This window comes from Tiliqua scincoides, chromosome 8 (assembly GCF_035046505.1).
Source record: "Tiliqua scincoides isolate rTilSci1 chromosome 8, rTilSci1.hap2, whole genome shotgun sequence".
In the NCBI taxonomy this organism is placed as follows: domain Eukaryota; kingdom Metazoa; phylum Chordata; class Lepidosauria; order Squamata; family Scincidae; genus Tiliqua; species Tiliqua scincoides.
Window position 1 is genome coordinate 15017884 of NC_089828.1, and position 15780 is coordinate 15033663.

At 43.9% G+C, this 15780-nt stretch overlaps 1 long non-coding RNA gene across 1 annotated transcript in view; it reads right to left on the reverse strand.

Annotated features, from left to right (window-relative positions):
- LOC136659423 (uncharacterized) overlaps positions 1-15497 on the reverse strand; it is a 65906-nt gene extending 50409 nt beyond the window's left edge. The window contains exon 1 of the long non-coding RNA XR_010794843.1: positions 15365-15497. This is a non-coding gene — a long non-coding RNA (uncharacterized lncRNA). The remainder of the gene's footprint in view (positions 1-15364) is intronic.
- Positions 15498-15780: the final 283 nt, after the last annotated feature.

Sequence of the window (15780 nt, forward strand, 5' to 3'; positions counted from 1 at the left end):
GGGGGGCGGGGGGGTCTTTCCCAGCCCAGCCTGGAGATGCCAGGGATTAAACCTGCATGCAAAGCATTGTGCCCTTCCATTGAGCTACAGTCCCATTCCCAAGTCCCCCAAAGCCCTTCTGCTGTAATTAGGCTTGGCACTATCAGCAGCCAGTCCTGCCTGTCCTCTTGCCTTTCCTCCGCATCCACTTTGCACACACTCCTTGCCTGCCGCCTGTGGAGCAAAACTAAAGCCCTGCCGCTATAGCAGGTGGAGCAAGAGAGTGGGCAAAAGAGTCACAGGAGGATCAGAGCGGGAGGCACAGCAGCTGCATCCTCTCTCACGGCTTTGGAACTTTCCAAGGAATGGCAGGAGCTCCCCATGGACAGCTGGCAACCTTGGCTTCAATCACCCATTGTCTGCATCCTTCACCGGCTGTAGCAAGCAGATACTTTGCTACATACACGCAAGATAGTAGGATAGGTGAATGGACCCCTGCCAAGTAGGGGTGGGAGTCATTGCTCCTAAATAAAGTCTCATGGTCCTAGAGTTCTCAAAACAGTATGCACTCAAGGCACACAGTTACACTCAGCAAACCAAGGCAGAAATCAATACTTGCTGATTGACCTGTCATCAACAGGCCACCCCCTGACCCATTCACAAGATCACAGAGATCTCCAGCATGCAGAAACTGCAAAAGGTCACCTTGCAACAGAGAGCATCCACTGCAACTGTTTCTCTTTCCTAGTGACAGTACTATGCCTATTTTTCCAAACCTGCCTCTGGCAAATTGCTCTCTTTATTTGGTCTCAATTTTTCCCTTTTCGGGTTAACAGTTTGTTAGTGTGAGTTTGCTAGTTTGCTGGTGTGAGTTCAAGAAACTCAGGCTGGCATGCTCAGTCCTTTTCTTTCTACCCATTTTATCCTCACAATAACTCTGCAGTTAGCTTAAAATACAGCAACTGGCCCAAAATCACCAAAGGAGCACCAGAACAGAGGGGAATTTAACTGAACTCTCCCTGCTCCTAACCTGACATACTAACCTTGACTAAGGGCCCAAACCTACCCAACTTTCCAGCACTGATGCAACCGTGCCAACAAGGTGTGCACTTTATCTGTGGTTGTGGGGGGCAGCCATAGAGGCCTCCTCAAGGTAAGGGAACATTTGTTGCTATATGTTGGAACTGCATTGTGGCTGCATCAGTGCTGAAAAGTTGGATAGGACTGGGCCCAATGAGTTGTTAGTCAGGGTTTAGCTCCCTTCTCTAACAGGGAAAGGTTATGCATGCCTACTCAGAAATAAATCGCATTTATTTCACTTGGACTTACTCCCCAGTAAGTGCATAAAGGAGTGCAGCCTAAATCTTAAACCTCTCCATGAGAAATGGATGCATCTTGTCCCTAGCATCCATCCATGTAAATGAATGTGTGCTAACTCTAAGGCACCCTACAGTGCATAGAGTGATTTCACATAATGCAACTGCCCTGCTGCTGGTGAGATGCCTTGATTTGATTTGACTTGCTGGTGATTTAACTTACTGGTGATGGTCATGTTTTTCTAGGATATCTTCATCCAAAAGAATAAACACCTTCTTTGCTTTTCAATCACTGAAGAGTGTATGAAGATAGCTTAAGTAGAATCTTCAGCATTGGGGGGAGGGTAGCAGACACTGAACAGATGAAGCTGCATTTTACTGAGTCAGATAATTGATCTGTACTGTTGGCACCAAGTGACAGCATGCCTTGATGTTTCCACAGAGGATTTGTGTTTTGTTTTGTTTTTGCTATTGCAAAAAAATGCTAATGCAATGCTATGCTGCTTCAACAGAAACACGGAGTTCAGATCAAGGGAATCTGTAGTTCCACTCTATTCTGGACTAGTCACATGGAAAAGTACATTACATTTTGGGCCCCACATTTTAAGAAGGACATTGATAAGCTGGAACAGGTTCAGAGGAGGGCCACAAAAATAATGAGGGGTCTGGAAACCAAGTCCTGTGGGGAGTAATTCAAAGAGTTTTGTAGATACGATAGCTGTCTTCAAGTATCTGAAGGGATGTCCTGCAGGAGGAGGGAAGGTCTTACTCTCCATCGTTCTTTAATCTTGAGGGCAGGACTAGAACCAATGGGTTCTACAGAAAAGAACCCAGATAAATTACTACTACTCCTGTAGAAAAACTAGAGAAGTAGATTTATAGCCCAATCCTAACCAACTTTCTAGGGCTGATACAGCCGTGCCAATGGGGCATGCACTGCGTCTTGTGGTAGGGGGGCAGTCACAGAGTCTTCCTCAATGTAAGGAAATATTTTGTTCCCTAATATGTTGAGGCTGTGTGACAGCTGTATAGGCACTAGACATTTGGTTAGGATAGGGCTGTTAGGCTAACTATTTGGCACTGCAACAGCCCGCCTTGCACCATACTGGTCTCTCCCTTTCTGGAGGTTTTCAAGTTGAGACTGAATGACCACCTGTCAGGGATGCTGTAGTAGTTACTGTACTGAGCAGAGGGTTGGGCTAGATAACCTCCAATGCTCCTGTCCAACTCTAATATTTTATGAAAAGAGTCTTTCCTAGCCCTACCTGGAAATGCTAGGAAATGAACCTGAAACTTTCTACACATAAAGTAGGTACACTATTACTTAGTTTCAGGCTCATTCTCTAAGCAGTTGGGGTATTGCAATATGGCCCTACTTTCATCTCTGAGCTACTGGAGGACCTGGGAGAAGCAGTTGCACAATTTCTTCCTGAGCTACACCTTCCCTTGTTCTTAAAGAGGTGCAGATGCATTTAGTGGTTAGCAAAGTGAACAGACTCCTCTAAGAAGACATCACAGCGAGTGGCTGAGTGGAAGTAGCCCCAAGTATCTGTTAAGAAGGTAGCTGTGTGGTCCTCTGTGGTCAAACACCCCTTCCCAGCTTGGGAAACAGAACTGATATTTGAAGCTAAACTAAGGTTCTAAGGCTGGGAAGAAAGTCAACCCTACTAAATTCCTCCCACACTTCAATGGAATGTATTACCTCCCACAGCTGTTAAACGCCCTTCTCAAAACAAGCTGAGATTTCTGCTTCATTTCAGGTTGCTCACTGAGAAAGCTTTCAACCTCTTCGAAGTTTGGATTTCAGTAATGAGCTAATAGGACAAATACCTCCAGCAGCCAACAGCTGTGTGTCTTCACTTAATTATGTTCACAAGTCTTTTCCCAGGGAGGTGTACTTCAGGGTGAGCCTGGACCTGACTTTCCAAAGTAATTTAAGCTTAAAAGGGAGCGATGTAAGCTTTCCATAGGGCAGCTCATGCTGGGTGATGCAAAACAAGCAAGTCAGGAAATTAAAAAGCCATCACTCTGTCCACTGTTAAATGATTTTTTTTTCCTTTTAGGAACAGCCCCACAGGGATGTTGGCCTCCTATAAGAGTTTCCTGACTTTGTTGAGCAGCAAGTTGAGCTGCTAAAACACATTTTTTGGCACACAGGACTTTTCTTCACCTAAATGTCAGCTTAAGTTCAAATGGCCATAGCAGAACCGTAAGCATGGCGGAATAAAGTGACAAATACATGTTACACTCTTGAGGTACTACTAGTATATCACTATGATGGCGTACCGTAGATACTCAGGTATAGTAGTGAAATTTTTGCCGAGTAATCAAGCTCCGGTTATCACTTTGCCTTATCTCCGGGTCAATCAGAGGGCAGAGCCTTTCAACTCTGAACAGTTTCCTTTCTCTGGTCAGCTCAGCTCAGCAAAGCTAAGGTTAGTTGCTATTTCTTGTTAGTTAGTTGCTATGCCAGTGATTTTCCTGGGACATTCCAACCAAAGTTAACCTTTTATTCTCCTTCTTTCTGCTGCAGCCTGGTTCCGCTTTGCAAATACTTGCAAAGCAGGTCTGTTTTTTGAAACACCAGGATGGGATCCTCCTTTCCAGGCTACAGTTCAGTGCACCATTACTTAAGAATAACACCCATGGAAAGCAGTGGGTCTGCTTCTGAGTAAAAAGGGTTGTAAATAGCTCATCTCTCTGCTGTAAATTGAATTGCACACTCCCAGTTATGTGTTGTGGGTTGTATGTAGAGCCAGACACCTTTAAGGTGGATTTGATTCATGGTGGTTCCCAGCCTTTTTCACTTACATATCCCTTGGCAGCCCATTTCCATAAATTGTACCCTTCATATTAGCAAAATGTTTGTAATTAATAATACAAGCCTCTATCTCCTCTCTGACTTCATGTATTCATCACATATTTTCTCTTTTCATCTGTTTGAAGAACAGAAGACTCTGCCTTTGCACTGTTTTGCACCAGAAGTGTGCTGAGAAATTCTGGGTGATTGATCACTTTCCATATTATGTTTCAGCTTTTTTTACTGTGCTGGTTTTCAATCACTGGTTCATAGATGAATTGATGACCAAAAACTAGCTATTGGTGGGGCTTTCACAGCCAACTAGCTACCTCCCTTCCTGCCTTGCAAGGCATTCTGGAGAATGGCCTGCCTCTTTCTGCCATTATTCAATTCTTTTTCAAGTACCCCCTAAAGGTCCTGTTGAGTTCCCCTGGGGAAGTACATGAATACCAGGTTGGGAACCACTGTTTTACTGGTATGTTGTTTACAGTGCACTTACTCTGATAGTGTTTACAAAAGGTGGTGAAGACCAGAATTTAAAAAGAATAAAAACGTATCTTATGATCATTTACCATGTTTTTAATAAATTAGAGACTAGAGTTCTTAGGTAACAATTAGTGGTAGGTTACTTTTCAGGATCTGGCCTGGGGTAAAATCAGACAAAACTATAGACAGACACCCTCCTAAGTTTAACCCCAGACTTATCCGAGGGTCATAGAAAATTCCATGATTGTTGGCTCAAAACCTCCCCCCCCCCCCCCCCGCTTATCTATGGAGTCAACTTATAGGCGAGTATCTGTGGTATGTCACTTTTGGTGAAATATTTACAAAGTGTGTTTGGCTCAGACAGGATGTTGCATACAAATGATTATGTAATTTTTTAAAACTCACTGAAAATTCAATGAAAATCAGCCTTGGGAGGCTGTAATAGAGAGGGCAAAAGGAAGATTAGGAGAAGAAAAGTGTTTAATCTTTTCTCTGTTGATGGTTTTTTCATTCAAAATTCCGCCACCAGCCCCAACTGCTTTCTCACCTACTGCTCTTCCATCAGGGTCCATGAGAGGGAAGTGCAGGGGTAAATTGTTCCCAGGCTGAGGGTCAAAAAGGGGTCCAGGAGCCAAAGGAGGAGGCCCAAAAATGTCCTGGGCTCTAACTTTTTCCATTCTCAGCAGGGCCCATGAAAGAGGGTGCAGGGGATACATTGTACCTGAGCGTGGGGTCAAAAAGGGGCCCAAGAACCAAAGAAACACAGCCTGAAATTTCCTGGAACCTCAGAAAGTGTCTGCACATATTGTGTGAAGATTAGCATTCACATTTTGTGTAAGCCTACATAGTTTTATATATAGAAGAAGATGGCATCCTAACCTACCTACCTACCTGGGTTGTAAACCAGTAGGAACTGTAGTTTGTGTTAAAGAGCTTGTCTTTTAATTGCTGAGACTAGCAGTCAAGTCTGACCTGGACACTTTTTCTATGTGTCAGGGAGTTTGAGGAGGAAGAGAACATTCTGTCTGATAGGCGTGCATGCTTGTTCCCTCTACCTGATGCTCAGCTTGTATGTTCCTAAATAAAGCAAATATTACTAAGACCATAAGCCTCCAGTCATCTCTGTTCCAAAGGAATCGAAAACCTGAATAATGCTGCTCCTTGAACTTCTCTAAGAGAGATGAGGAGTACATGCTACACACTAATAAATGTATATTTGCTGCTTCTCTGTGCGTGAAAGGAAGCAGAGGCAGAGAAGGAAAGTCAGCACACTACAAATGGGCTGTCTACACAAATGTAGTCAGAGAGTCTCAAAGGTAATTTTGCCACAAATAATCCAGCATTGCTAAAGGGACAGAGAACATGTGCAGACTAACTTGCCTCCGGGAGACCTACAGACTTTGAAGTATCAAAGCTTTCTCAACAACTGTTGTATGTGCCTATATATTTCTAACAATACACCACTGTATGTGACCTAGAGGAAAAGTTCAGCCGAGGGGGGTGGATTTGAACAGCCTACTAATAGATGAGAGACTACCCTCAGGAAGATGGAAAACAGTTGCTCCTCTCTTTGCTGCCCTGAAGGTTAAAGACTGTTTTCCACATTATGTTTTTACAACTCCCACATTTCACTCTGGTGTCTGAAATGTCACCTGAGAGTGGCTAATGTACACATGACTACCTCCAGTTAGATGAAAGCTCCACAAACCATGCTGTTGAATATGAAACTTCAAGAGGGTATTCAGGTTTCCAGAATCTGGAGATAGTTCCCCCTCAAAACTCCCAAACATTTGGAAACTTTTCATATTTCAACTGATAGTAACTGAAATGCACATGGATGGGGATCCAGCCAAACCCAGCAGCCACATTCTGAATAAGCATTCACAATAACTCTATTCCAGTGGTTCTCAAACTGGTGGGTCATGACTCACCAGTTCATGTAATGCTTCCCCTATCCCTTTAAGGGGCAGGGGAAGGAGGCAGCGATGTGATCCCCAGGATCGCGTTGCTAAGGGGGGGGCAAGGGGGGTGCTTTGCACTTACTTTAAGAAGGCAGGACCGCAGCAGGCTGCAGGAGGTGCGGGGAGCCCTGTGCAGCCCTCTGCAGCGCTCCCCAAGGCTTGGAACGTTCACTAAAAGCAGGCCCAAAGCACTTCCATTTTGCAGGAGGTGCTTTGCGCCTGCTATTACACAAGGTTCCAAGCCTCGGGGAGTGCTGTGCAGGCTGCGCAGGGCTCCCCGCGCCTCCTGCAGCCTGCTGCGGCCCAGCCAGTGCAAAGCACCCCCTTAGCGACGCGATCCTCAGGATCGCGTCGCTGCCGTAGCCCCTCCCCCTCAAGAACTTACTGAGGGAGTAAAGCTTCCTCAAGGTTTGAGAACCTCTGCTCTATTCAGTCAAGAGTCTGAGAGATTTAACCCCTTGAATCACACTAGGCCTAGAAGCCTGCTTTCCTAAGGCGATGCTGGAGACACCATTGCAGCCAAAGGGCGTTGGTCATCAGTCAGGGCACAATGGTTTATGTACACTCTGATTCAGGAAGGTGTCAATCACAGGCTCAGTTCATAAGTTACATGCTGTGGCACGACTCCTGTCAAGTGCCAGAAAGCCTCTTCCACGTGGTTGAGGCTCACATTGCAGCAGTAACATGTGCAACCACAGTTACACACCCAGATTCCAAGAGCCCATCACGCATTTCCCTTGTCTCACTAGGCCTTTTGTGGTAGCAGCCTTCCAACCTTATCAATTTTAGCAGGAAAGCAATCTCGCCTCCCTTCCGCCATTTCTACAATAGGTCAAGCCTTATAATAACCTAGGCTCAGTGTCAGGATCTGCCCTTGAGCAAAATTCTGAGCTGGGTTCTCACATGGTGTGCTCTACCCTCAGTGTGCACTACCCTTGCAAATATACACTAGTTGTCTCCCTTCCACTGGGGAGTGGGGGAATGCTTTCTTTCTTCAGCATTGTTGAGCATCTACCCAGTCCCTTCCTTGACTGCCAAGGTTTGGGGCAAGGTGAACACTCTCCTCTGTGCTGCTGAGGGAATAAAGCAACCATCCACCCAACCCCCTTTCTTGGTGGCTGAAAAAGGGGGCAGGGAGGAAGCCTACTTCCCTCAGTTGCACCAAGGGAGGAGAATGTCCTACAGGCCGCTCTCAAAGAAAGCAGGGTGGCTGCTGCTTCTTCCCTCAGTGCAACTGTGGGAATAAAGTGTCAACCTGCTTCCTAGTGAAGTGACAGAACATCTTCTGTCTTTCACAGCTGCAAATTGGCTTTCTGATAGACTCTGCATCCTCCCAAGAGCCTCTGAGGAGGTCTGTTTGTAGATACAAAGGGCCAAAGGCAGAAGCATCAAAGGAACGTGCTTGGCCAAAGTGAGTTCTCTGCCACTATCCCTCATAAAAGTGAGTTCTGAGGGGCTTCAGGAGTTCATGGACCTTGGTCATGGTTGACCTCTAGCACCACCCATAGAACTGCCTGCCTGAAGGTTACACAAGTGTTCAAACATTATTTCGGTTGTCCTTTCAAAACTTTTCCCTCAAGACGGAAACAAGATTACTGCTATTAAGAATAATAGATAAGAATAATGCAAACTGGTACAAATAATAGATAAGGAAAAGAATAAAGTGCCGGCAGTTTCAGCACAAAGGACTGGATAAAACACAACTTCTAGCTAGTTCACAGTAATACAGTTTTGTTTAGGGGGCATGTGAGAGAGATCACACCAGGCATGTGGGGCCCATACCAGGCTTACAACTGGCAACTCCATTTGTGGGAATTGCTACTTCATTTTTTTAATACAACTGCCCCAGTTTCTATAATGGCTGTGTGTCCCCTGGCCCCCCCCCCCCAAGCTGCTATCATAATGGAAGTTGAGACCATGTATGCACCACCATGTATTTTTATGGAACTGAGTTCATATGAGATTAAGCAAATTCATAAACAAAAAAGTATACTAAATGCTTCACGGTTTAATCCCCTATGGCTCCACACAGGGTAGTTTCAAACTGCTTGGTCTATTTAGTTCAGTGTTGTCTGCACTGACACGAGCAGCTCTGCAGGACTTCTGAGACAGTCATCTTTCCCAGGTCTTCCTGGAGATATCACAGATTGAATCTGGGTTCCTCTGCTAGCGAAACAGGCACCTCTACAACAGCTACAAGGCCATCCTACCGGACAGACAATTGGCTCATCCCATTCATTTTTGCAACAAACCCAGTGCCATTAAATTCTTAATGTTAAAGGTGCAGAAGTATAGAGTGTAGAGGATATAAAGTCAACCAGCAAACTGAGATTTCTTTGAACCTAGAGCCACTCAATCTCAAACCTCCTATTTATATCTACACTAAAACCTCAAATCTAGTGGACTTACATGCCCACTAAACCTACCTCTGGGTTCTTTACCTTGGTTCTGCGCCATCAGATTGTTATAGGAAAACTGCTGCCAAGAATGACCTTGTTTGAGGGACTAACAGGCACATGACCACACAAACAGGTCAACAATAGAAACACTGTCTCCCTGTCTGTTGTTTCATAATAACCACATGGTCCTCCTTCCAGAGGGTAGCTGTATTTGTGGCAGCAAAAACAGAACCTTAAAAGGCTAACAGATTTGTAAGCATATTCCATAATAAATGTTAGTCTTTAATGTTCCGCAGGAGTCTGTGTTGTTTTCACACAGGACCTTGAGGACAAATCCACCTGAAATTCACAAGAAACACAAAATAACTCCCCCCTCTTCCTCAGCTTCAAGACAACTGTTATTTAAAAGCTGAAACCAGTATTGTGTACAGTGTAAGACGAAGTAAGCCTTGTAAAGCTTATAAGAGTTAGTTTTTACAATGAAAAGAAAGCCATCCAGTTTGCTGATCAGGTGCAACAGGTAAGAACATGTTTCTGCACATTCTTTCATTTAACTGCTACCTGCCTTCTTTAGGAACACCTGCTGTTGTTCACAACCACCTTGTATTTGGAATTAGCTCACCTGGTGCCTTTCCAGTCAGCTGTATCATGGTCAAACATACTGCTTAACTTAAAAAAAGATAGCCTCTTCCATCTAGTTGGGGGTTACCTACTATTTTCTGATTCCTAATCAGCAAACTTTGTTCCTTTTGGCCAGGTGTCTCCAAACTTTTTGGTCAGAGGGCCACATGAAATATCTGGCGCAGTGCTGAGGGCCAGAAACAAATTAAAATATAAAATTTAAATAAATAAATTAGAGATGGAACTTAGATGAATTAATAAATGAATGAGTGGGCTCATTCACTCAGCCTCTCCGGCCCGCAGAACACACTCCAGATGCAATCAGAGCACAGCTCTGGTCATGTTCAGTCAAATGGGCCAGAGGCTTTCAGGGGACAAGAGGCTGGCCGTGGGCTGGATAGAGGCTTGCTGTGGGCCGCATATGGCCCCAGGCCAGGGTTTGGAGACGCCTGCTTTTTGCCATCATCACACCTACCTGATCTTCCAACTGCTCACCTAGGCTTCAATACTATGCACATTTTCTTGGGAGTAAGCCTCATTGAACACATAGGGACTTACTTCTAAGTAGAAATACATAGCATTGTACTACTAGTCACTGTCAACCTGATTTCTGTTTTTAACCCATTTTTGCCCAGCCCACAGGTGTATACATTTGGTCCCTGTTAATAATAACTAAATAATAATAATAACTAGGTATTTATATATCGCCTTTCTGGTCATCGGATTACTCCTCTGACTTTATTCAAGGCAGTTTACATAGGCAGGCGTTTCTAAATCCCTCAAGCGGATTTTTACAGAGGTTCTCTCTTTCAAGAACCAACAACATTTCAGAATGGATCTTCCTAGTTTGGTCTCACTTCTGGCCTCCAGTTCTCCCATGCAGGCTGACAAGCAGCTCCATCTCTCACATAGAGTGCAGCCAAGACGCTTCTTGCTCACACCAAGGGCAGGTGGAATCACTCAGCTGGGCTTGTCAGCTGCTTCAAGGTCTCGCCATTCTCAGCCGTTCAGGGAGCTGCCGGTGTCCTCGAACTGGTGACCTTCTGATGTTATCTTTGGGCTAACAGAGTTTCTACCCTCTAGACCAGACCTCCTGCCCATGCATGTATGCAATGTTGAGCAGAAATGGCTTTTAATTCTGCCTCATGGCTTCTTTGTACCATTTCTCACCTTGGTAACTGCAATCGTCTGTACAATTTTTTATATTGGCTGTGGAGTCCACCCCACATTTAACACAAGCTTCTTTCTAAGTTTAAATCATGACATTCTCTTGCCAAGCCTCTGACTTTCTCCCTTGATCTCTTCTTATTCTTATTCTGGCTCAATTCCTTCAATCTTCTGATCCTCTTCTACTAGGGTGGCAAAGGTTAGCCAATTAATCAATTTTTAGAAACCCTTTTGATCAAGTAAAAAGCTGCCCTGAGTTAACTCAGCAACAGATTTTTAGTTTTTAAAGAAAATATTTTAATGAAAACACAATTGTATTTCTATATTGATCTTAATAGTGACGTCTTAGAAGAGGCATTCCCCTTTCTCTCAAATGCAGGAGAGAATGTCTCTTCTAAAAGGATGCTGTCCTTGACAGACACATGCATCATCTAAATTGGAAACATCCATTTTATCTTCAGAACTGTTGTTCCTTGGTGCAGACCCAGAACTCAAGTACTGCTTGATGCTTGATTAGCTTGATGCTAATTCCACTGCTGCTGCTTCACCCCATTGGCCCCCCAACAACAACAAAACCATGTGGAAGGTGGTAATCCAGCTACCTTACCTTGTCCTTTCCCTTGCATGGTCCCTTTAAACAAAACAGGAAGTGCAAGGTGGCAGCAGACTTGGTGTGAGAGGTATCTGTTTGCCTCTCCTTACAACCGACCTCTGAACATGAGCTGCATCGCTCACTTCATGTATGGACCAGCCATATCTGGAAGTAAGCACCATAGAACAGAGTGAGACTTTCTTCTGAAAATATTTGCATAGGATTGAGCTGCACAGGAGCTAACTGGGGAGTGAATGGCATTAACTGCAACGGGGCTTACTCCTGAGCAAATATGCATAGAATTGCATTGTATGGTTTCTTTACTTGGATGACAGGCCTATAAATATTTTGTGTACGTTCATCCTGCTGGAAAGAGGATTGGCAGAGAATATGATTGACCATTTTCACGTAGTTCACAGAATTTTTGAAATGAAAGATCGGAAAAGATTGTTCACCATGTCCACTAGGAAAAAGATTCAAACCAAAGCTTGAACATTACAGGATGATATGTTTAGATTGGCTTTATGGCACACAGATAGGTATTCTTCAGTGTCTGGATATGTTTCAATAGGAACATTGCTCTGGGGAAGGGGCCACAGCTCATTAGTAGAGCACACACTTTGCATGCTGAGCCTTCCATGGCATCAGCAGGTAGGGTTGGGAAAGAACCCTCTCCAGAATGCCACAGAGCCATTGCCAACTGGGTTGGAAAACGTTGACTTCAATTACCCAGGCCTGAGAAATTGAGGGTCAGAAAAACCTCTCTTTCAAAATTTATGGTGGTTATATATGAATTTGGAGGGCTGATTCAAAAAATGGCATCAGTTTTGCCCTATCACATCTAGTTTCGGGGATACAGCATAGCCTCATTAGTGGGTGGTTCTAGCAGCTTCCTATGAGGAATTCTATGCCTTCCTTACAAGGAAGCTGCTTGAACCATTCACTAACAAGGCTATTCCATATCTCCAAAACTAGATGTGACAAGGAAAAACTGATACCATTTTTTGAATCAGCACCCCAAATATACCTAGGAATAGGTCTAACTTTTAAGACAGTAAAATGTGGGTTGGTCCGTGTCTTATCTGACAGTATAAAGCAGCTTCCTTTTTTTTTTTTAATTAAAGTTTCTGTCCTGGCTGCCCAGGGTACACAGCATGGTACATAACATCCTATTAAAAATAAAACAAAGTAAATGAATACTCACTTGCTCCAGCAACTGTTACCCTGCACATGCCTAATCTTGGAAGCTAAGCAGGTTCAGGCCTGGTTAGTACTTGGATGGGAGACCGCCTGGGAATACCAGGTGCTGTAGGCTTACACCATAGTCTTTAGAGACTGAAAGTTGCCAACCACAACTCACTTGCTCCATTCTCTCACCAAAAAGAAAAGTCTTACCCCCATTCCAAAACATGCTCCAGGTAAGCCTCTGGCAAGTTTCCATTGCAAAAGTTATTCCTTGTGAACAAGCTTCACTGAAATGAAAAGGTGACTGTGCAACATCAATGATTGGTGGGCTGCATTCTGTACCCCTTGGAGTTAGCTGCTCTGTAGCAGAACTGGAAGGGAAAAGCCACATGAATCCCAAAAAAGAAAGGCCTCGGAGTGAGAAATCCAAATAAAACGAGTCTAAAGAAAAAAGAATTAATACAGTCTGGATCCATAACAGCGCCAAAAGCTTGGAGCTAGTTTTCTCTGGTGGTTTGGTGGGTTTGGAACTCTGTTCAGATCTTCATAGCAACTTACAGCCTTCCCAGCACTGATGGGCACAAGTTCTAAGACTTTCAGAGCAGCCTTCATTCATAACATGTAATTACTACCATGCCTTCCATGAAATGCATACCCTCTAACATTTCTCAGATGAAAAAACGAACATGGTTTTATGTATGCCTCTTTGCACATCAAGTGTCACTCTCTTAGCCTGAAGGCAGGTTAGTGTTCATAAGATGCAACTGTCTCCTACTCAACTGGCGAACCCTCAGAGGAGAGGAAGTTCATGCATGAAGAATGGCAATGGTAGTGCTCACATTAGTGCTTTTTTTTTCCAAGGCCATTCCTTCAAAGGCAAAAATAAATACAAAACAGGTACAATCATTTACCAGGTACAAGTTCCAGAAAATATGGAGCATCATTGGTAAATAGAGACAATTGGCCTACATAGAAATGTGTGCCATTGTCAAATGTTCCTGATTATTGTTTTGGAAGGAACCTATGAGTTTCAAGTTAGCATTGGAAACTAGAGTGTATGTCTAGAGTATGTTTCCAGCCCTGTATGTGCATTAAAATTGCCTCCCACTGGTCTGACGAAGGGTCCTGGAGAATTCAAAGGGTATTTTTTGGTTGGTCCTAATCAGGGCCAGCAGCAAGTTTGTAGGAGGTGCCCATCTCTTGTCTGCCTAAATGCCTTCACTGTTCCTCCATCCTTTTGCACTCCCCCTGGACTGGAAAAGGAAGAGGTGACAGCAAGGGAGAAGTAATGTGGAGGGGAGGAGAATGCTGAGATAGAGCATTGGAGAGTGAGTGGAGCAGAGGCTGGCAAATCATCGAGCAAGGAGGAGCAACATTTGGCATGCCACTTCAGGCATCAGGCTGGCCCTGGTCCTAATAAAAGTATTACCAGGTTTTGTTGTCTTTTTTTTTTTTTAATTTAAAGAGGCTGATTCAAGTCTGCAAGAAATCTCCTAAACTCCAACTGTAGGATGGAGCTCTTCCAACATGCTGCACTATCCTTTAGCTTTGTCGTCTCACCTGATAAAGAATTTGGTAGCGTCTGAAAGCGTGCTGCTTTATACTTTTGGTGGGTCTCAAAAAATGCATTGCCTAACCTTGGATTGTGGACTTTTCTTCTCATGAACCAACAGGGCCACATACATCATTACCAAGTTGTTTTCTTATGCAAAACTCCCAAGAAAGGAGAAACAGATGTGTGAAGGATCTCATTTACAAGTTCTTCTTAGAATTTCGGGGTGTTTACTCAAAGAGCTTCCATTGCCACAATAAGATCTCCAGTTATCTGGTAGGAGCTTGGTGTTCAGTCTAATCTAATTTCTGACAACATATTTAAACTTCAGACTTCCAAACTTCCCCTCCAAACTTCCAAAGAGAACTAATATTAACCCATATTTGCCTGGCCCACAGGTGTACACATTTGGTCCCTGTTGCAATGATTTTGAGATACTGGCTAACTACTACTGTTCTAGAATATCCTTTACAAATGTAGTATCCCACATACCCTCTCAGACAATGAATGAGAAGTCACTCCCACTTGAAGACTTGAAGACTTGAAGCTATTAGGCAAGCAAACAGACCAGAAAGAGTGGAAATTACATGGAAGCCCACACAGATGCAATCACACTGAAGTCAGGAGAAGAAAGTAAAATCTTTCCTTTGCCCTTGCTTTCAGAGATAAATTCGAAGAAGTGTACTGAAAGGTCAGAAACCAAAGAGGAAATACCAAACTCATTATGTTTCCTCAAATTTCATGATTTCATAATTTCTAAGCTCTTTCGCCCCCCTTGAGAAGGCTAAATTGATGGTTTCCACATCTGTGGTCAACCAACACCAGCACAATAATGTCACAGCATGTATCACATTTATCTGAACTCAGATTATAAAGGAAAAGTACATAGGATGCTGCCTTATACAGAATCAGACCATTGATCCACATAGCTCAGCTGTGTCCACACTGACTGGCATTAGCTCTCCAGAGTTTCAAACAAGAATCTTTTCCAACCTGGCCTGTAGATGCTAGGTCCTGGGCCTTTGTTTAGGGGCAATTAAAGCAATTAACAGGCAACACCACTGGCTTCCTCCAGTTTTAGCCATATTTTTGACCCTCCCACCCCCCATTAGCCTTCTAAAAACAATAGCTAAGGGATCAGGAAAAAAAAGGGGGGGTCTGGTCCCTTCTGCAATTCTGAATGAACTGGTGTTTATGCAAAAGGAAAATGAATTGTCTCATTAGATATGTAAATTAGTTTCTACCCTCCCACTTGAGTTACAGTATATTTTCTTTATGGCTCCACAATGGATACATTCCCTTTTACCTGTGGCAATTAGCCTCTTTTCCTTGTCTGATGTAGCAATATACACAGCTCTTCCACTAGGCCCCTAGATTCATTCCAGAATAAATGCATTTCTTTCGACGATTAAACTCCCAGAAAATGGCAGGCTGGTAGCGGTATTGTTTTGTCTGCACATAACCTAGAGGGAAAGGGCACATTCCAGAGCAAAAAAAAAAAAAAAAAAAGCGACACTCTGGTGGTTGAGGGAGAGCAGACGTGGAGCACATAATTGAAGGCAGCAGAAATCAAATATGGGTAAGCGGTGGGGGGAGGTTTCATTTGTGTTCAGGCAAGGAATTCACTGCTGGAATGCACAGTATTCAGTGGCTTTTGACTTACTCCCACAGTGGCCAGTGTTAAAGCAAGCAGTAGATCACTGATGCTCAGCTATGCTGGAC